The sequence below is a fragment of the Echeneis naucrates genome, chromosome 9, assembly GCF_900963305.1.
Source record: "Echeneis naucrates chromosome 9, fEcheNa1.1, whole genome shotgun sequence".
Lineage (NCBI taxonomy): Eukaryota > Metazoa > Chordata > Actinopteri > Carangiformes > Echeneidae > Echeneis > Echeneis naucrates.
The window spans coordinates 8,072,060-8,094,209 of record NC_042519.1 but is presented as its reverse complement, the minus strand read 5'-3'; the positions used below and the strand labels follow the sequence as shown (position 1 = coordinate 8,094,209).

Here is a 22,150-nt window from a genome sequence, read left to right as displayed (position 1 = left end):
TCTGTGGTGTGTTTGTGCGCATATAGGTGAAGCTGGATATATGCATGTGCACCTCAATGTGCAGGAGAGCATTAATGCAATTACCTTAAGTTAGGTTTGAATGCACCAGAGGTGGAGATGCATTGGAGGCTTCTTGCTATGCAGATCCACACAGTTCTCTAAAGAGGATAACTGGCTTTGCAGCACTATCAGCCCATCCAGATGGTATACAGGGCAGCTTTGTCAGTCCAGAACAAGCTTTCCAGCTGCTCCGCTGCCCTCAAATCTCCCTGACCTAAATCTGCTTCTCCCAAGCAAAGAAGAGAACTGAAGAGCGGACACCTTCAAATTTGCCATTTTGCACAGGGCAATCAACTCTCTCCCTGTCTGACTGAGCCTGAACTGATGGATGATGCTGCACTGTCACACGCTGGATGACTGTATTTGATGATCGGCCGACTATTGTCAACTTTACAGGTAAAATATGCAAGTGCAGCCTGCTCAAACGTACCAATGGGCATCTGAACAGAACTAAATACAACCCTGCAACAAACAGACAATACAAAATTGGTTTGTTTGTTTTGTTATGTTGATACACTGTTATCTTTTATTTTATGTTACTGTTCATTGTGACATGACTTGGTGTTCGCACAGAGCGCTTTGACTCCTCAGAGCAGGGGTCACCAATGGGTGCAGAGCAGTCTGAGCCTGGACCCAGGTGCTGTCCTCTGCAGACCTGGATCCATAACCCATAAATTATATTATTGAGTATTATTGAATTTTGACCGTTTCTATTTAAACCAGTGCAGTTTTACAGCACAACCTTTACAGCACATGCCGCTTCAAGGGCAATAATTGTCCGTCCGGGGGGACACGAGGGACAGGCCTTAGGCAGCATTAGATGAGATGATCATAAAAATAGCTGAGATGGTTGGTATTAAAATTGAAGAAAAAGAGAAATCAAGCTAGACCCTTATTGCCTCATTAATTTGGTATTGTTGAGTAGTTATACACTTTTGTATGACATCTGGACATGCAATATTTTGTCATCCTCTGTGGCTCGTTCACTGTTACGACATTATTACAAAGTTTATCTCCCTGAGAAGGAGGGAAAGAACGCATTATTTATAGTGGTGAAGTTATTTACAATCACTCAAGTGAAAAGACCTTCATTAGGAAAGAAATACCATTATCAGTTTTCCTTTGATCACATTTCCCCATTTCTTTAAAGCTGGTAAGTCAAAGGGAAGCTGACAGATGCCTACAGGGAAAGTTAAAAAAAAATATATCAAAGCACTTCTTGAAAAATTTCAACGTCCAAAATGTCATTAAGAAATGATGGACGAGTCGAACTGTTGTCGTAAAAAGTCATCTTAAAATCTGGAAGACCAAGAATATTTTTTGATAATACTGCACACGAGTCGGACAGAAAGGTGAAACTCACATCCCTTATGACTGCTGAAGAACTCCAGGAGGGTTTAGCTAACACTGCCTCATTGTGAGTCACTGACACACAAACAGCGTCGACATGGAAGAGTCATACTTGACCTAACCGCAAAAGTCACCGTTTGAAGTCTGAAAGGCAACATCTGCACAAGCATACATCATTTTGGAAACTAGTGCTGTTTAGCGTCAGGGTTAAGGCTAGGGATTATTGAATTTATATTTGGAGGGGGGCTACTGAGGAAAACAACTGAGGGGAAAAAAAAAACCTGCACAACAGTTTTTTCTCTTTCTTTTCTTTTTCTTTCTGTCTGTCTTTGGGTTCATGCCAGCATCATTACTCACCTAAAATCAGTTGGTCTTACTCTTTTACTCAATTTAAATTTGGATGAACATGGTCCCCTACATCGACACCTTCCTCCTTATGAGAACAATTCCTCAGTGTTTGTCAACGGGCAGCTCCATTGCCACTGTTTGAGGTCAGGCCACTTATTTAAGGGCACCTCCGTAGCAGCTGCTGAGCAAGAGAACAGTATGTACTCACTTGAGGACTTGAGGTAAAAAAAAAAAGAAAAAAAAAAAGTAAATGTATAGAGAAACAGTCCTATATTATTACTCCACTATTTACAGGCAAGTGACAACAATTACGTTAACAGAAACAGTTTCAATCCTCCAACTTCACATGAAGCAGACAAGGTGTCACAAAGTTAAAATTAAATTGTGTGCACAGTTTGGCATAACTTCTCACCTCCATGCCATTAGTTTTCTCCTTTGTGCAGGCTTCGGCTCTTAGACACAAACCCACTGGATACTTTTAGCTGTCAAACACAGTATAGTGTGAGATCCCATAAATGTATATCAAAGGACAGTGTCTGTTTAACGTCTTCATAGTCTTATTCAAACTTCCGACTAATGTGACATCTAGATGTGTGCCGACCTCTGCAGGAGAAGAAGAGGTGAAAATATACACCATAACAACACGATAAGTTCACATTAGTAATTAATGCGCACAAAGTATTTAACTGAGAGCATGAATTATTCAATTGTGTGCACACATTTATTCTCTTCTACATTACACATCCCAGGCAACATAATAACCAACACTGTGCAATTACATTTCTCTGAAAGTTCTTTGACCATAGCCAATGTTGAATAATCAAAAACAAGGAAAATTAACCTGTTAGCATTAAAAAAATTATACAAACAGCTTTTCAAGGGCTTTTCATTATCAACCAAACACAGTTCAGGTCTACTAAGGGAGAAATGTTAATTAAATATTTTAAAGACACCATGCTTGTGGCAAGAGACAACTAAATCTGTGCATAGCGTCAAAGAGCAGTGTATTAATTTATGTTGTGATGAACGTAGATACAAATGATAACGTGGCAAGGACTCGAAATGCTACAAATGACCCAGTCAAGGAGAGCGCAGCGTGAACGTGTCGAGATATATTAAAAGCCTCCATCTTACCAGCACTGCCATCTGACAAACACATGCCTGGCATGCAGCCCAGAGGAGACGGAAAGACAACAGATGCCATCTGCAGCACACCATCCCTCCTCTGTGACAGGCTGACTGGGATACATCGGGAAAAAAAAAAAAAAAAAAAAACTAAAAAGTGCGCCCCAAGAGAGCAAACCCAAACCAAGCGTCACCTAGTTAAGGAAGGTTTAACTAAAGCTCTACACACACACGCACACACCCAAATGCTTGACTTTACACAAAATGTTTCACACACAGGATGGCACCTTTTTTTTTTTTTTTTTTTTTTTTTTAATCACTTGCCTCTTCCCTGAAAAGAAGGTTTCTCAGAGCATTATTAAGACAGACTACAAGGGAACTTCAAAGCTGCATTTCAGCACAGTTTGGTGGGTGGAGATTGTGTAAATTAAACCTTATGTTGTTGTTATGCCACTGCCTAGAGTTCAAAAGGTAAAAATGCTCTTGTGGTTATAATTTGCACTGCATCATTTGCAAATTTGGTCAAATATGTGTCTTGCTTATCTCACTTGTTCAGACAAGGAGCCAATCCGACAAAAATGTTTGAGACTGAAGGATGATTCCAGTGAGAGAAGTATGATACTCTGCCTTGTTTAGCACTCTGCACACTTAATGAATGGCTCTTTACACATGGTCTAATTTTTCCATTCAAAATGTTCTGGTCCTCCAACAATACCAGTATAATGGGATACTAGCTTCAGCAGCTCCACCTGAGAGTAGACAGTTTGCAAGTATAAAACAAACGTACGTCATCTTGGGTTGCCGAAAAGCATTTAACCCTCCCCCCACAAAAAAAAAAATAAAAAAAGAAAATTGTGGAGTATTTCAAATTGGAAATATTGAGAAACAGAACAGCTTCATTCAATGGCAGCAATCCTGAGCAAATTAAGAGAAGTGGCGATGTGCAATTACGCCTCCAATTGCCAGTTCAATAGCTACAATCGCATGGTCCTGGCTGTCACTTCTCCACAGAAGGCGCCTATGGAAATTCACATTGGCAAAGACAGGACACATGAGGCAAGAAGAGTCATTTTTAAAAGCCCTGTGGGCTGACATAAGGCGTTTAATTCACAGAGGAGGATAAAAAGCAGCGTTGGAGAAACTCTATTGATGTGTTTGACAGCGGCATCTGGACTAATATTGATCAGTTATTGACTGCAGCCTGCTTCCCAACGTTTTGTTTTTTTTTTTTTTTTTGTCACAGGCATTCAAAGCACTGGTTGTAATTGCACACACAGGGGGGAAAAATACAAGGGAGCCTGGCAACTCAAAAGGACATGCTCTCAACAAATACACAAGCCTCCACAGCAAATGCAGGCATTGATTATCAAGCTATCGCGCAAACACTGCTTATCTACAGGAGTGACTGGAGAGGAAAATGAAAGGAGTCTATCTACAGCAATGACAGCTGCTGCAATTGTGCCACTGGATCACCATCATCAGTGGACCACATGAAGTAACGCATCTGCAAAACCCTCTTAAAACAGATGGAGATATAGCAGCAACTGTATTGCAAATAAAATGCTGTCTCAGTGGATGGTTGAAAGCACACACACACAGTGCCTCCTGCTGGGTAGCAGCTGAAACCCCTCCCTGGTGTGCCAGCCCCATAGAACAGAGAAAAACAGAGCTACCTGGGGACGGGCATGCCTTTCACATCATAATTCATCTTTTCTGCACGTTAATACTGTGAACCAAGACGAAAATATGATGTATCTACGGCAGACGCTGGCCCACATCTCTCTCGCTCTGTCTCACTCAGTCTTGTCTTCTTCCTCTCCATCAGGACCCCTCACATATGTACACCAGGGCTTTTACACTTCGCCGTCGCTGCCTTCACTGCTCACCCCTCAGGCACGAGTTTTTCAACAGGAGACTGAGGCTCACCAAATGGCGCGTGAAATAAAATAGTGACACACGCCCCAATGAAACCTAATAAGACATCACATTACAGAGATGAGAAACTATACCATTACCATGGCAACTGTGAGGCGTACAGCCAAAGGGCTGGCTGGTTGACAGGAAAAGAAAGGGTGGAGGAGAAAAGGATGGAGAACAGGAAAGATGAGATTTGTAAAGAAATATGTGAATGAAGAGAGTGATTGACTTGGCAGGGAGGATATTGACAGTCGACTCCACCAGAGCGATTATTGTATAAAAGACAGCATTAGCAGCCAGTCACTTCAGTCCGTGCTGCCACATGATAACACTTCAGCTCACTATATCTCCTTGACACTGTCAATGCAAACCACTAATTAGTGCAGAGCATAATTCCACAATATACTGCTGCCATTCCCAAGCAAGCTCCTGATGAGTGGCAGGATTAATTGCGGTGCTAAACTCAGATGACCCCCTCAATGGGGCTCTCGCTGGACCAGAAGCTAGGACTTGATGTGCGTGTGAGCAAATGCCAGAAAGAGAGCGAAAAAGTGACAGATCTTTTACATCTTATCTGTGTTTTAGTAATTGGGCCGTGTTCATGAGGCACTGAAACATTAAAAACCCCATCTGTGCTCTAGCATTTGCTTCATTCATTATCTTATTCAAATGTGTCAAGAACAGCCTAAAAAAAGACAGCGCTGAGCAGGATTCTGGGCTGCTGAAACTGCAGGAACTGTGGTGTAATTTTGTGCACGGCACCCGTGAATAAACGCCGACTGAGCGTCTATGAAATCCCAGCCTTTCAGTGGCAGCTGCGAGCAGTCTGGGGGAGCGAGGGGGCTGCAGTGCCCATGGTGTAATTTGGAGCATCTGGAGCGGCAGGCAGAAAAACGCCACCTACGACCCACCAGATCAGAGCAGCCCCTTCCAACGCAGAAACTACTACCATGTTTATTTTTAAAACCAGCTGGTAAAGTCACAGGACGCTGGATGAGGTAGCCAAGTCATTCACAGGCTGAACAATAAGTGGAAAAGCGGGGGAAGGTGAAAAATCTGTGTGAAATGAGCAAAGTGGAAGAGTGGAAAAGGTTGAATCTGGAGCCAGTGGCAAACACAGAGAGCCCTCCATTCAGTTACAGGAAGTAAAAAACAATAGGGAAGTTGGTGATAGATGAGGTGCTCAAGAGTGTGTGTGGAGGGCAATTTACTAAAGCTTGAAGAGAAGTAGACGTTTGAATAATTTATCACTGTAATACAATATAATAAGACTGATCAAAATGCTGCAGCCGCAGCCAGTCTGTGGGGCATAGGGGCTGATACATTACATCACTGACCCATCAAAATCATAAGTTGGATAATAAAAAATCCCGAAGTGCGCAGTTATTATTTAATTCATTGAAACTTTGAATAATTAAGTAGACTTTCTGCTGCTGTTGCTATTGCTCGAAGGCGGCGGCACAACAAGGGGAACCAGCAAATGACACTTCAGCCTCCATGAAATAGATGCAAAGCGCCGGCATTTAAAGCCGTTAACGTGACAGACAGATGGATGGGAGAGGAGTTGAAGGGGCTGGCAGCCGCGTGAGGGTGTGTGTGTCTTAGAGCGTGTTGCATTACCCCACGTCAAGTGTCTCTCAGGCCAAAACAAATATGAGGAGAATGCAAATTGAGCAAGACGCTTAAAGGGCCCGAGGTAGACAACACACTGTTTGGAGCTTTATATGTATGCAAAAAAAATGTTTACTATGCAGATAATGAATTTCAGATGAGGTCACAATGCATTACTGTGAAATGCATTATTGGCAGAGTAATGAAATTCAATTAAGACCATGAATGGCAGAAATGTTGAGTGTGAGAATTGCTATTCCGTCTTTTTGGTAAGCGTTTTTTTGATACAGGGCTGACCTCAGCATGCACAAACAATCCCATTATCTATTTTTCTACGGATAATTCTCTCCCAATAGACACAACATCTCCAACCAACAATGAATTACTGGGTTCAAATAAACATTGCCCTTGTAAAATAAGGATTTTATTTGCTCTGTTACTGCTTTAGTACCACAGGTTATACAATATAAATAATTGCTTAAGTCACAAAAACTCAGGCACTAAATGACCCCACTGTGTTTATATTAACGCTGAAAGAGAAATCACGACGCGATCTTCTCCCCACACATGCTGGAGAGAGTAACGTTATTGCTAAAGAAGTTCTTATGTTGCATCATAAAGTGAACAGAATTGTCCGTGGTGATATCAGCTGCAGAGAATTATCCTCTGACTGTACAGTTCTTTCAGTGACTCTGAATTACACTCCATGTTTGCACCAGCTTTTTGATCATCCTTCTCACCGCGTTGCCATCTAATCGTCGGTGATTCTGCTTCCAGCGAGAAAAGAACACAGGCTAAGGACACATACCAAGACGCTAATCCTAAACAAAACATCAACGAATATCCTGTCATAAGTACTTGGATTTGTTAAGTTAGCCTTTTGTTTGGCTTTTTTTTTTTTTTTTTTTAAATGGTAATTCTTTAGCTTCAGTAAAAGATTGTAAAAAATGACTATGTGCTGAAAGTCAGGACCAATTGGAGACAACACTTTGTTTGCTTTTTTAAATGCAGAATATGTACATTCGTCGTGTATAATTAGAAACGTAGAAGATGCAGATTCACCTTGGGCCAAAATTACATTAATAAACTGATTAATGAGCCCTCCCCCTCCTATAAAAAAAAAAGGAGATAAAGGCTTCATCTGGAATATCTGGCACCATTTTGTGATGTTGATGTTTGTTTTATGTGCTACACAGGAAAAAAAAACTAAGCTCCTTTTTTATTTGTGTTAGGGTGAGTTATCTTAATTTCTATTTTTGTTTTGCCTTGTTGAGTTAGTTTGAGTTAAGATAAAAGCCTCTTCCGCTCAGTCACAATAGTATAACTGTAAAAATCAAAGGCATGTCAGAGGAAGTGCTGGGAGTCAAATTGCATAATGCTTTTTCACACCATTGTTAGCTGTTTGCATGAGACTGCAGGCGGTGGCTGTGTCAGCAAGCCTTAAACTTCACTGTACCTCTTCTTGGTGCCTGCAAGTATTTTCAAGCCAACCCCAAAAAAATGCAGCATTTAATTTTACTTCCAAAGCTCTGTCAATAATGTTTCATAGACACCAAGTACCCGTGTTGCATTTCAGAACTTTTATTGAAAGGAAAACATTTTTCCTTTCACGACAATTTCTACTTTATTCTTTAGTTCTTTTGAAGTCTTATTTTAGTACGAAATCAAACATGAACAACTCAATTTTATTTGTATGATTTTCCAGCAAATGAACTTCCTGGTTAAATTCATTGTTACTCACCAAATATGCAGTGTATTCTTGAGGTCTAATAAATAAATAGAAAATGTGGACAGGAGGCCTTCTATTGCAGCCATTTGCTAAAATCATCAAGTTCTTTTTTTCCCCTCATTAATGTACACACAGCACCCCATATTGACAAAAAACCAAAACAAAACAAAATGAAGAATTGTAGACATTTTTGCAAATGTATTAAAGAGCAGAAATTGAAATATCACATGGCCATAAGTTTTCAGACCCTTTTCTCAATATTGAGCAGAAGCACCCTTTTGAGCCAATACAGCCATTAGTCTTTTGATCTTCAAGTTTTTCACACCTGGATTTGGGGATCCCCTGCCATTCCTCCTTGCAGATCCTCTCCAGTTCTGTCAAGTTGGATGGTGAACGTTGTTGGACAGCCATTTCCAGGATCAACTGGTTTTAAGTCAGGGCTCTGGATGGGTCATTCAAGAACAGTCACAGAGTTGTTCCAAAGCCACTGCTTTGTTATTTTAGCTGTGTGCTGAGCGTCATTATGTTGTTAGAAGGTGAACCTTCGGCCCAGTCTGAGCATTCTGGAAAAGGTTTTCCTCCAGGACATCTCTGTACTTTCCTTCACCACCATGCTTCACTGTTGGGACTGTATTGGGCAGGTGATGAGCACTGCCTGGTTTTCTCCACATACTGCTCATCGGATCAGAGAATCTCATAATCTCATAATCTGGGAGTCCTTTACATGTGTTTGGGCAAACTCTCTGAGAGGCTTCCATTGGCCAAATCTGCCATAAAGCCCTGATTGATGGAGGGCTGCAATGATGGCTGACTTTCTAGAACTTGTGTCCATCTCCCCACTGCATCTCTGGAGCTCAGCCACAGTGAACTTTGCGTTCTTCTTCACCTCTCTCACCAAGGCTCTGCCCTGATTGGTCAGTTTGTCCGGACGGCCAGCTCTAGGAGGAGTTCTGGTCGTCCCAAACGCCTTCCATTTAAGGATTATGGAGGCCACTGTGCTCTTAGGAACCTTAAGTGCAGCAGAATTAAACGCAGCTGGACTCTAATGATGGTGTAGAACCATCTGAAGGATGAACAGAAGAAATGGACAGCACCCCAGTTCAATATATGAGAGTCACAGCAAAGGGTCTGAATACTGATGTGATATTTCACATCCCATGGGGATTAGCAAGTTTTTGAGACTTGTTTCACATTGGCTTCGCGCTCTGCCCAGATATAAAATCTCGCTCCATAGCGCTACCTGTGGCCAAAAACTCCACGTCGTTCTACAAGTTGAAGTGCAGCGAGCGTCTGCATCTGTACATGTGCTGCCTAACTAAACCCAGGAGAAGTTTAAATGCACCCCCCTACAGCCTCCACATCTGCATCAGTCAGAATGGCAAGAACCAACCAAACATAAGATGAGTGCTCCAAGTACACACACACACACACACACACACACACACACACACACAAAGTGTGGAAGCAGCCCTGCAACTGAGGGCTTTAAGTAAGGGAATCAAGATGGGTTTCTTGAAAAAAGGTTGTTGCTCTCCATCAATAATTCATAGGTTTAGTTATTTACTTTTTGCTGGGGGTGAACAGCTAAGACTAGTTCATCATTCTAGAGAAACGTCTCAGGCAGCATTTAGAAGAAAAGAGGAGTAGGGTGAAAAAAGGCAAAGGGACAATGGAAGAAAAAGAAAAAAGAAAAAAAAAAAAAAAAAAAAAAAAGACAGTGACTGTTTCCAAGACAAAATACTGTATTTAATCACTCCAGAGGATCACTGAGGCACTTCTTCTTCTAAGAAGACTCCAGCTGCTTGCCTGCTTCCACCCTGAGGCCAAGGGATGCTTTGAAATGGCATGCTATTCTCTGAGATGTACTGTATGCACTGTGAAATTATGAGGTCCATATGCAATAATATGATACACGATGCTGACGAGCAGAAGATTATAGATATTGGATAGTCTTGCTCCACAGCGCAATGAGAGGGAAACAACATGCCACGGAGAGAATCCACAATAGTATATTGCAGAGGTAGGTATGAGAGTGAGCAATGTGTGTGTTTGTGTATACAGGAGGCTGGAGGGGTCATTGCACAGCATGACAAGATGGAGCAGAAAAAGCGTCTTTTTTTTTTTTTTTTTAAACACTTGACTGGAGTCGAGTATGTTGTGCCATGTTTAAGGGTCACATCAACCAGACCTCTTCTTTGTACTGTTGTCATTACTCTCCATTTCACACTGCCTGTCATATGGCATGCTGTGACTCAGTGTTTGGACAATATGGAAGCTAGTGATCTAACCAACTGTTCAGTGGTGCACAAGGACATCGTGTTCAGACGGGAAGTCAGTGGGGTTAATGTATGATTATTGAATCTATGCATGTGCATACTTTTGTAATTTGTAGATAGAAAAAGGACTTGCAAAAAGCTTTGAACTAGTAAGTACTATGGCGTTAGTGTGCTCTATTTCCATGCTGGCATAAAGCGGACTGATTCCCGGTACATGTAGCAAAGCAAGGTCATGTTTTATTGGCCAGTGCCTTTGGGTGAAACAGCACAGCTAGGCATATAGCTGAGTATTTGGCAAATTGCAATTTTGGCTTCAGATTTGTACCTACACTTCCATCCACAAAGACCACTTCATCAAATTTGGATGGATTTTTCCAGTTGTGAGATGAATTTTCGAAATATAATTCTTGAAAACAATGCAATGTCTCATTCTAAGCAGTCTGTCTCGTTTCTCATTTCAAACTTGGCAGCCAAGGCAGCTCTCCAGTGTTGATGATATTTCAGATCTTGTGCAGATATGACAGTTTAATATTAAATTTATGTTATATTAAATTAACTGAAAGTGAACATTTGATGTTTACCAATCGGGTTCACACAAGCCCTCAACAATGGTGACCAGCTTTAGGTAGGGACTGACAGAATGAGATCACGGAGTAAAGCGAGATTTCCACAGGGTGGCTTGTCTAAGTATACATAACATAATTGGAGGGCCAGTGCTCCTTCTCATTGAGAGAAGTCAGCTGAGGTGATGTGAGGACTAAGTAAGACTGCCTGCTTTTGGAGGTCTTCCCAGCCTGACTGGCATGGGAGTAGACCTGAGGGTCCAGGACAAGCACATTTTTGGGTGTCCCCCAAGAGGAAATGGAGAAAAATGACTGGTGCTTTCTTTCTGCCACATCAACAACGTCCAGGAGAAGTGATTTGTTAATTCAGGGGTGCACGGCATAGTCATTAATGAAATATATTTTGTTTTTGTAGCTGGGTTGGAGAGGAGCGACAAAGCAGCCAGGAATGACTGCTAATGCTTTAACTGCCGTTTCGCAGAAAGGGCAGAGAATGAGCTGACTCCCGTGGCCAGCTACCTGCAGTGATGCTACATGTCTCACTGCTCTCAAAATAAACACATAAAAGTAGAGAAAACTAATCAGATCTGACTTTGCTAAGAGCAGATAACTGCGGTGATTTCTCCCATTAATGGTTACAAAAACCACTTAACAACACTGAATTAATACACAATCATGAAGTGAGAGACTGTGAGGGAACAGCAGACAGTTTGTATTCACAGCAATGCACTGTACGTGTCTATGACCTAATGTGCCTTAACCACCATTCCTCTACTGTGAGGAACTTCATTATGACTGGAAACAATTAGTGGGAGCAACGTATGTAATGGGCTCTCAGCTTCCAACAGCACAGTCAATAGCCTGGAAATGGAAACTCTGCTCTAATCACTAATGAGAAAATTGTGGTGGGGCAAAAGGGAGGGGAGACTCACTGGGGAGTGTGGCGATGACGAAAAAGCAGCTAGACAGTGAGCTGTGCGCTAAAGGTGGTGTATTGTTAGTCTATGAAATTACAGCTACATCTTGCCTTCTTCACCACAACATGCATCCAAATCATAATCTAAACGCAGTGCTTATCAAGAAAGTAATCATCTGACTTATTACTTTTCATCTCATCGTGATCTCGCCGTGAATAACTGATGCATTTACGGCCTGCTTTGTAATTGACCCAAGTCTGAGAAAGGGTGTGACAGAAATCACACTGGCAATCAGCACGATAATGGATTAAGGCTATATCCATAACAGGGACCAGCTCCTGGCAGCGAAAATGAGCAGCCAAAGACACGAGAGGGAATGTTTCATAAAGCCCACTCGGCACCTGTGGTAGCGGCTGCAAAAGCTGCAGCTAATGTGAGCAGCTCAGAGGAATTCCTCTGTGTTTCTCTTTTAATGATGGCCTAAACTCTATTTCCCTCCTTCCCATCCCAACACAAATCAATGTTAAGGAAATACTCAAGTTTCCCCCAAGCAAAAGCAATTTCTTCTCCGACGGCTACATAGCAGAGAGGTGTTTTATGGTGGTAATGCCATTGCACCATGGGCTATGATTGGAAATTTAATAAGCAGGCACGGGAAGTAGCCCCATGCTCTTTTGGGTTCTCTATACCTTTCTGTTCCTCTCGCAACTGCATAGCTTATAAAACCAGAAGCTTCGACATACCAGTAAATTAAGCTCTCTGCTTGTGGGACACAAGCTGGAAAAAACAGCTTCTTTGAAATCAGTGCAATCATTAAGCATTTTTATGGGCTCAATACACTTATATAGCTGTGAAACGCTATGAAAATAAATGGCAGGGCACGGTGCTTGGAGGGGATGTGCTATTCGTATTGGTCTTACTCCCCTATACCTTCACATCCTGTTTCCCTAGCAATACTGTTGTGAATTATTGATGTTACCACCATGTCTCTCTCCCTCCTCCCAGTCCCTTACACACCAGCCCCCTGTAAGAATCTCCAAGCTTGACTGAGTCTCCGAGGAACACTCACTGAACACAATCCCAGTGACAATATCCAATAAAACAGAGAAGGGGGAGGGGTTAGATGCACCCTGACATTTAAATCAATTGCTTTCTTACAACAACTCTATGATTTTTAATATGTCTTTATTACCATTTCCACTGCACTGCCTAAAGAAACATTCTGGTCTCTATCCTGGTTGAGTGCAACAGATAAAGCTAAATGAATTTTTCGATATCTGTTGCAGTATTTCAGCCCAGGTGGCAAAAATGCACTCTTAATATCAATATAATGTAATGCTCCTTGTGTTAAAATTAAAAACAATGAGATCTAGCGCTGGATGGCGGTTGTTTGTTAACATTTCATCCTGAGATCTCTATCTGCAAACAGTGACTTAAACAGTGTGCGCAAAAGAAAAGGCACAGATGTGTGTGTAAATTCCCAAGGTCTCTGAATGCATGTTTTATCACTCTGCCTCAGAGAGGTTGTGGAGGGGGGTCCTGCCACCCAGAGCAGTAAACTGCAGTAGCTGCTGCTTCTCCATGTAGTGCAGAGAAAATGGGCACACAAAAAAACAACAACTGTATGATTCACAACATGTATCCAGCTGTAATTGGTGTGTTGCAGTGAGAACAGCACTGGATTCACAAAGCAATGTCATTAGTTAAGTGAGACTAGAAGTTAACGGTCACCTCTGTACATGAAATCTGTCCAAATGGTATTAAACACCCATTTTCTACTCCACTGGCTTTACCATGGATTACTGGCACGTCCTCTAATCCCAACATATCAAACAACATAATACAGGTCTGATCTTTCACGTTTAGAAAGATTTACTAAGAGGTTTGAGGCATGAAAGGGGAAGAGTGTCTACATCCAAAAAGAATTATATTTGTCTCCCAATCAAGAAAGATGGATCCAAATGCCAGCTCAGTTCAAAGTAGTTTTGCTAAAATCGTTGTCGGATCTTGAGAAATCCTACTTCAAATGTCAGTTTTAATCCCCGTTCAGTATTAAGTTGCTTCAGCTATTGCAGCCATTCATCCCTTAATATCACTAGAGCCAGGAATCATTTCCAATGTTTAAACACAAGTGCTGCTATCAGTTCACCAACGTGATGCGTTCTTTTGAGAAATTAAGAAATTAATTAAGAAATTACTAGAAACAAAAGCGCTCTTTACTTCTATTTTCCATGTTGCACAATTTTAAAGGAAGACAACAACACTGTCTAAACACAGATACTCAAAGCCTTGATGAAAAGCTTAATACCATTGTGGCTTTTTCTTGAAATACAGCCAACAGTCAGGTTACACATTGTGTGTAAATGTAATCAGCGAGAGATGAAGAGTCCAAAGCAAAACCATCGTCTATCAGTGTTTTCATTTATTATTCATACTCCATGCTTTACGATGCTGTTAGTTGAGGCATTGAACAAAACATGGCCGGCATGTACACAGAAATAACTCATGTCTGCCCTTTAATATTTGACGAAGCCGGGACAAATAGTTCCCCAACGTGAAAACCAATAGACAACATTAAGTAGTCAGCTTGACCAAAAAAACTGAGCCCTTCTGATGAATGTGATTTGTTAATGGTAAGTGGCAGCTGATTTATGCTGACAACTCTTGTCCGGGGTATATTGGCATCTATTCCCAGGTGGGAGTCTTTATAACCTCTCGGGCATCCAGGCACTTAAACCAAATTGCTTAGGTAAATATCCAACAATATATATTGATCACACGTATAAAATGGTTAATAATTAACTAAAACAAGATTCCAATGAAAATGAGGACAACAACAATGTTCAGTGGCCTAAAATCCATGTGCAGCATCAAAATTATCATTATCACAGACCTTGCTCAGCAAAGTGCAGAACTTAATCGTGTTATTGAGTCTTGCAGCGTAACATGTAGCTCTCTGTGTTGACCGAATTAGCAGCAAATGCCTGGAGTTCATCGCTACCAAGAGTCCGAAGCCAGTAAACATTAGACCAGGTAAGGCAAAGAAGAAGATCAAGAGGCTTTATGCGACGAAGCCCCTTGGCTGTCAAAGAAAAACCAATACCAGCCACAGCCTGGAAAGACAAAATGAATAAATAGACTCAAAGTCAGTCAGCGGGAGGGGTTAGTGCTGCAGTGACAGTCCCCAAAAGTGAGACAAAGAAAGGGAGAAAGGAAGAGCAGAAAAGGCACTAAAATGTCTGCAGCACATTAATTGTTCATGAAAAGGTGCACACAGGCAAACAAAGCTGTGATAAATGGTCTCATTTGTGCGATGAGAAAGGCCCCGCCCAGCTTGTCTGCTATCCAATGCCTGTCCCCTGTTTACTCAGTCTTATGCAAATAAGGACCTCCATTAGCTGTGTTAACAGGTAACTGCTCGGAAGAGACCCCCATTGACCAGGCCGACTGGGCGAGGTGATGGATGGTCACTCAGGGCCGATGGAGGTGAGTTCATCCCTCTTAAAACATGATAAACAATGAAGAAATACAATTGTACAAACACCTCAATTCATCTTTTGTCCTGCATCTCTGGACTTTAGTGCGTGTGAGTAAAATTATGCAGTCACTCACACACACACACACACACACACACACACCATATCCCCCTATAGGCAAACTAAAGCAGAATGCGTGATTAAATTATGAAACATTAATGATAACACCCTTCTCCCTTCGCCTATCCTCATAGAACAATGTCTCTGCAGGGCAAATTAGAGCCTCCCCATACTCCAGACCGACGGTTCTGCGCCACACGCAACCACATTAATAAGGAGAAATTAGACAAATACATGGAGCTGTTTATTAGGGAAAAACATGCCCCATGACACCTCACTAATGGATTAATGGGATCAGGACAATCTGCAAAAAAAAAGATGGAAATACAGACAGAAAAGTACTGCAGACATAACAATCTGGGGGGAAAAAAACAACATAACGAAAGATTCAAAATTAAGGTGATTTCACTTTTATGTTGAGTTATTCACTCCATTACAAGAAAAAAAAACAATTATAGAGAAAATGAAAGGAAATTGGACAGCCAACTGTGGCAGTGATGACCAAAGCTCTCAGTGGGTGCTCTCTGAAAAGGCAACTGCAGTGGGGAAATACAGCTGCCTGCCCCACTCCTACCTCTAGATCCACTGATGAAAAAAAAAAAAAAAAATCTGATTAAACAGATAATTACAGCTAATTTTCTACCAGAATGTTCTCTCATTTTAGCCAACAGAAGAGCATTTAATGCAGACAGGACAAAAATAGGGTTAAATGTTGTCCAAATAACAACAAAAATAAGAGTAAGCTCATAATCCCCAAGCATCTGTTAGCACAGAGTCCTTCATGTGTGCTATCGCATGCTATTGCGCTGCCGGGGGAGGACGCTGGTAATGTGGCGCAGCTAGCCGTTGTGTGAGCTGATGGCACATAGGGTCAGATTGACACCTGTGTTGTGAATAATGCATGATCTTGTAAAGAGCCTTTTTTTCTTTGATAAAAAGGCCGCCAAGGGAACTGCCAGAATGAAAATGCCACAAAAGCTGCAGAGAAGTCCTAATTAGTGCAACCCCCTATGCCTGTCGCTCCCACAACAACATCTGCACGCGCACACACACACACACACAAAGACCCCAGGAAACAGAACATGTATCACCGCCTACCTGAATAGTACAATGTATGGCATTGAAAATTTCTGTCACATAGCCATGAAGCAAATAAGTCATGTGTGCCTGAGCTGTGCTGAGGAATGAAATACATTCAGCTTGGTGCATACGGATGTGCATGGAGGCACACAGGGTTCATAAATGAACAAAGAAATTTGGACTTACCGCACATAATTTGCCTTTTTATTACAAGTAAAACGGCCCAGTGGTCAACCCTTCCCACAACACACACATATTTTATACAGAATAAAATCCTCCTATGACTGGATTTATTGAAAGTAGCGACATCTTTAAATCTTTTCATAAATAAGTCTGATGTGGAAACGATTAGCACGCTATAAGTAGTTATGCAAAAGACAGCATGTGGTTCTAAAAGAAGCGCTATTCTAGCTGGATCCCATGTAGTTCTCCAAGCTGTTTGGTAAACTAGACCTCTTAAAATATTGTAAATTTAAACATTATTTCTGATTTAGTCAATCCATTATAATGTGTAAAACGAGAACAATGGACAGTCTGATTTGATTTCATGTAAGAACATCTCTGTAAACTATTTGATGGTCCCATCCTTCTAATAATATATTATCTGAAAATGGATTTTTCTGGGATAACAGTGAGTCATCTCCTTCATCATCACCCCTAACCCTCTCATATCTCTCACACCCTTCCCAGACTCTTCCTTTTAGGACAGGAAGTGTTTCCCTGTGAGTTCCCAGTTCAGTTCTCCCCTCTGTCCCTTGAGGATTTGTGAAATCTAAACCAGGATCCAAAAGATGCACATCTACACACGCACACAAACACAGACGCAGACACACACACAAAAAAAATCCATCACTTCTCATCTGTACTCTTATCACCCACTTTGACCCTTCACCTCAACTCCAAAGTGAGACTCTTTATTAGTCTGCCACATCCAGGTTTTATTACCTGTATATGAGAAATGAAACCCAACCTCCCTTTCTCCTGTTGAAGCATCAGAGCCGAGGTTGAGCCAGCTGTAACAGATGATCTACAGCCTGACCACAGCCCTTCCTGACACACTGATAGGTCACATAACGAACCAATCACCCAGCCAGTGATCATGGAGGTTCTAACGAATAAACTGTCATAAACTCTCAAACATAGTCAATATTTCCATTTTGTTCTAGTCACTCTCCATCCAAATAGTGCATCTGTGCAACAGTGTGAAGAGATGGAAATGCTTGACTGGGCTAATCTGTCCCAGCACTGAATCCTCCACAATGCTGAATTTGATTGAACAGAATTAAGATGCTGAGATTTATATGAAGAGGCAGGTAGAAAATTTCAACAGTGACTAACAGTTATGCCCATTGGGTGGGTCCATAGTTTTGAGTGTAAATCAAACAAAAAGAAACTCTACTCTCCCGATGATGCTGGAGGACAAGTTAAGGGATTGACATATTCACTACTGTACACTTCATCCTGCAGAGAATGTCCAATCCAGCCAATATCTGTCAAGAATTTTAATTTAAACAACAAAAACGAAAGTCGCTGCGCAAGAGGAAATGTCCATTGACAAGGCTTTTGATCACTGTCTCTGAGAAATGAACGGCAATCCATTTAATATTTGTTCAGATGCTTCAATCTGGATCAATATGATAAACCAGCCAGCAACAAATGGAGCCTTTGACATTGCCAAGAATTGCTTGGGCTGTGCGTGCAAAAAATCCCAAAGAGCTTTATCAACCACCCCATCACCCCCCCAAAAAATATAGAAATAGACACAAGCATTAATTATATTCCACTTAAAAGTCGATCTGATTTTTGTGTGTCTGCATTTCGTCCCAACATTCCCAGCAAACACAGACGGACAGCCACATCGAACGCACTCTTTCACACAGATGGATTACATTTCACCGGTCATAATGGAACCATCTCTGTGAAATGGCACCAAATGGTCCAGTGTATTGACCATAGCAGAGCAGCCGGGATAAAGATGAGAAAAGGCAGAGCAATCAAACAATGAATTACGATTCATTACGGGAATAGATCAACAGTGATCAGAATGAGAGCGATGCAACCAGAGCTCTTCTCCCCGTTGTTATCAATACTGACAGCAAACTCGCTATCTTTAGCCACAGTAAAGCCAAAAGATTCAATTATATACTTTTTAGTTTTCTATCAGAGGATCACAAGGACTGTCAAATGAATGCTTTAGCCTGACAGGCAGGCCTGAAAATGTTGTTTAAAGCAGATGCAAGTCCTCTCACTGAAATTTAGCGCATTCTTTTAAAATCCAGACAACTTTATAGCAACACAAGTGATATTAAAGGCATTACTTTCCTGCAAAATGTAATAAATTCAGTACATTCAAATAATATATTTTATGTTTTGTCATCTCACTTCCCTACATTGCAAGGTGGCACAGTTGTCTTTGCAAAACAAACAAAATGTGTGTTTCTTAAATGGACTGATGGCACAACCATAAAGATATAGTCATTACTAACATTATCAAGAGCCCCACAAATGATCTTCCATGGTCTCTTCTTCATAAATAATTTTTCCTCTTCACATATTAAAACCATAAAAAAATTATTTATCATGAAACTGAAAAAAAAAAGAAAGAAAAGAATGTATGAACATCTATGAGGCCAGAGGTCAAGCAGAAAACTTTTTCAGGTGATACAACAGTGAGAAGTCATTAATTATTATAAAAATAAGAACTGTTATTCAAAGCTCTTAAATGTGTCTTAGTCTGAAGTAAAGAGTTTACCGACATGATGATCATGTTTTGTAATTTATAAAACCAAGAATTAGCACACCACAGGAAAGACTGAAAACAAATAAAAGAGAAACACATCCTTGAAACAGAAAAGTAAAACATGGTAAACTATAAACTATGAAGTATTTACTATATGTTCTGTTATATAATAGCTAGACCTTTTAGAACATTAGAAAGGGATATGTCACTTTATTAATTTATTCTTGTTTCACAGTTTTCAGAGTAGCAAGAGAAAAAGGGAGAAAATGTGACATCTCAATCAGGCAGCTGTCCAGTACAGACAAGGACATGTGAGGCAACAAGAAGACAACAGAAAGCACAATGAAAGGAAAATGGCTATGTAGGAAATGTTGACATTCACATCCGAGTCAGTTGGGACAACAGAGCTTCAATCTGACACCCCCTATACCTATACTGAGATAGACAGAATATTATCAGTGTGGATGAACACAGCAGCCTGAACACCACAGAGAGAAGCCCTCAGTACCGTGAAATGACAAAGAGAGAGAGAGCAAGGTTGTGCAGCGAAAAGCACAAGACGAGACGAGAAATGGAAGCTGTCAAAAGCAAATCTGCAAAATTACTGAAGCTCCTATAAAAATTAAAGGGAAAAAGTGGAAAGCACAAGGGAAATGTTTAAGGATTGCAAAGAAACTGGCCATCCAGAGAAATTAAGGAGTCCGTCGAGATGAGAACAATCGCTTCCAGTCAGGGACAAAGGATGCAATCACGAAAAACAAAAATATACACCAGAGGCCCATGTTAGTTAAACCCTTCACTGAACTCCATCTGCAGCATAATCCTGAAACGCTGAAGTCCCAGAGCCTGTCTTACAAACAATTTGTTCAATATTGTCTTTTCTTTGTAACACAGCCAGACGTGTGACTTGTTCAGACCATGAGAATGTCAATGTCTTAAGTGAAAAACTGCAGCAGACAGGTCTTCTGAAAACTGATAGCCGTACTCTGCTGTTGTCCTCAAGCATGTGCAGTCCAGACAACAAGTCATGCATGCCCCCATTCCGTGGAAAATGCTACTATAGTGAGCTAGAAGGAGAAGAGGCTGCGACGGATAAGAGGACCAGTGTCGATAGGCATGAAGCCCACATGAAGTTTGTCAGGGATGCACAAACTGGAACATTCAGTGAACTGCTGCACCAAGTGTGGTTAGAGAGGTTTTAGAGGATGAACTTGTCCTCCATTTGGATTTTTCACTGCAGACTTGATAGTGAGGTGTGACCTTTTCAGGAGGAGTAATAAGCTCCTTCCTCTCCAGAAATGTACCAGTCCCAGCTGACCCAGGGCCTTTTATTTCACAACACACAGAGACTGGGGCTTTCTCTAATCTACACAGTTTAAATAGGACATTTCCACAAAGTTAAGCCACACTTCAAAATGGTTTGGAATATGCTTTCAAACATGGATTCACAATCTGTTTTTCTTGAAGATACATTTATTATTTGGTGGTGCATTAAATAAATGGATACCTATGAATTTATTTGGATAAGTGACATTGCATGTTTAAAAAGACTTGAACTCATACCACCATCTTAAATCATGTCTTGTCTGCACTGCAGCCTATTCAGTTTGCTATGTGCTGAACTATTTCCTGTTTTTGGTCAATTAACTTCTGCTACTTGAATAGATGTATGTGGAAATATAAATACAATTAGTCACCATTAGTCACTAATGTCAGGTGACGTAGTTTGGAGATGCAACCAGATCAAATATTAAATTGAAATAATGTATTGAACACTTTCATCTGTTAATTACTTTTGTTTTCAAATTTTAAATCAGAGACAAAATAATGGCCAATACAATAGTTATAAATGATTAAGCAAAACAATCAATCAGTGATATTTGCCAATAAATACACTTAGTAGGAAAATACAGAAAGTTTAAGGTTATTAAAGATTAGATCAATTAGAAAAATATAAAACAATTACAGTATTTATTATATGTCATAGTCAGGAATTGTAGGGTCTCTGCAACAGGTGAAAAGGGCAGTTTTGTTGCTGCAGTGGTTAAAGTCAATCTCTTCCCACCTCATTAAGCCTTTCTCTCAGCTCTCAGGTCTTTGAGGCGCGAATGGCAATGAAATGATTCTGAAGAAAACCCCTCGTACACAGTCAGTCAGTGCACAGGCCGTGCATTCCATCAGGCCTATGTAGGATTTAAGAGACAACGGCACATCAAGGATGCAGCCTTACAGTAGCACAGTTAACCCAGCTTCTATAACCATAAGTGATTTAGATTTCTTTAGCAACACCAAGATGACTTCACTCATCTGGTGCAAAACACAGAATTAATATTAGTTTTGAAGCTCTCTATGGTTGTTGACCTCTGCATAACAAACAGTCTACACTAATAGGCAAAAACATGTCAATGTATTAATTAAAAGTGTCAGGCAAAAGATATTTGATTTCTCTGAGGGCTGCACAGCCACAGGAGCATCTTTAATTTTGCTTTGGTGTTGCAGTTGTGCCAAGGATTTACGGAGGAATTAACAAGTTTGGGGCTTTTTCCCAGTGGACAGACAGCTGACAGCCAGGTGTGTACAGAGACGTACTTTCAGAAATCTAAATGCTCATAAAATGCACATTATCACACGTGCACATTAACTTTTATAAGTACAGCATTAACCCTAGTGCTAATGTAGCAGCATGATACGCCATATTTTAGAGGTACCTATCCTATAAATTTGTTGCGCTGTTTTGCCTGAAATGAAAACCGGATGTTTCCACAGACAGATGACGAATGTAACAGTGTTAAACCACAGACTCTGTTGCGGTGAAGTCCCATGTGATATGAATGAATG

The 22,150-nt window shown here is 40.9% G+C and overlaps 1 protein-coding gene across 2 annotated transcripts in view; it reads right to left on the bottom strand.

Annotated features, from left to right (window-relative positions):
* Positions 1 to 22,150, bottom strand: part of LOC115049366 (tetratricopeptide repeat protein 28) — a 158,536-nt gene that overhangs the window by 120,018 nt on the left and 16,368 nt on the right. The window lies entirely within an intron of this gene.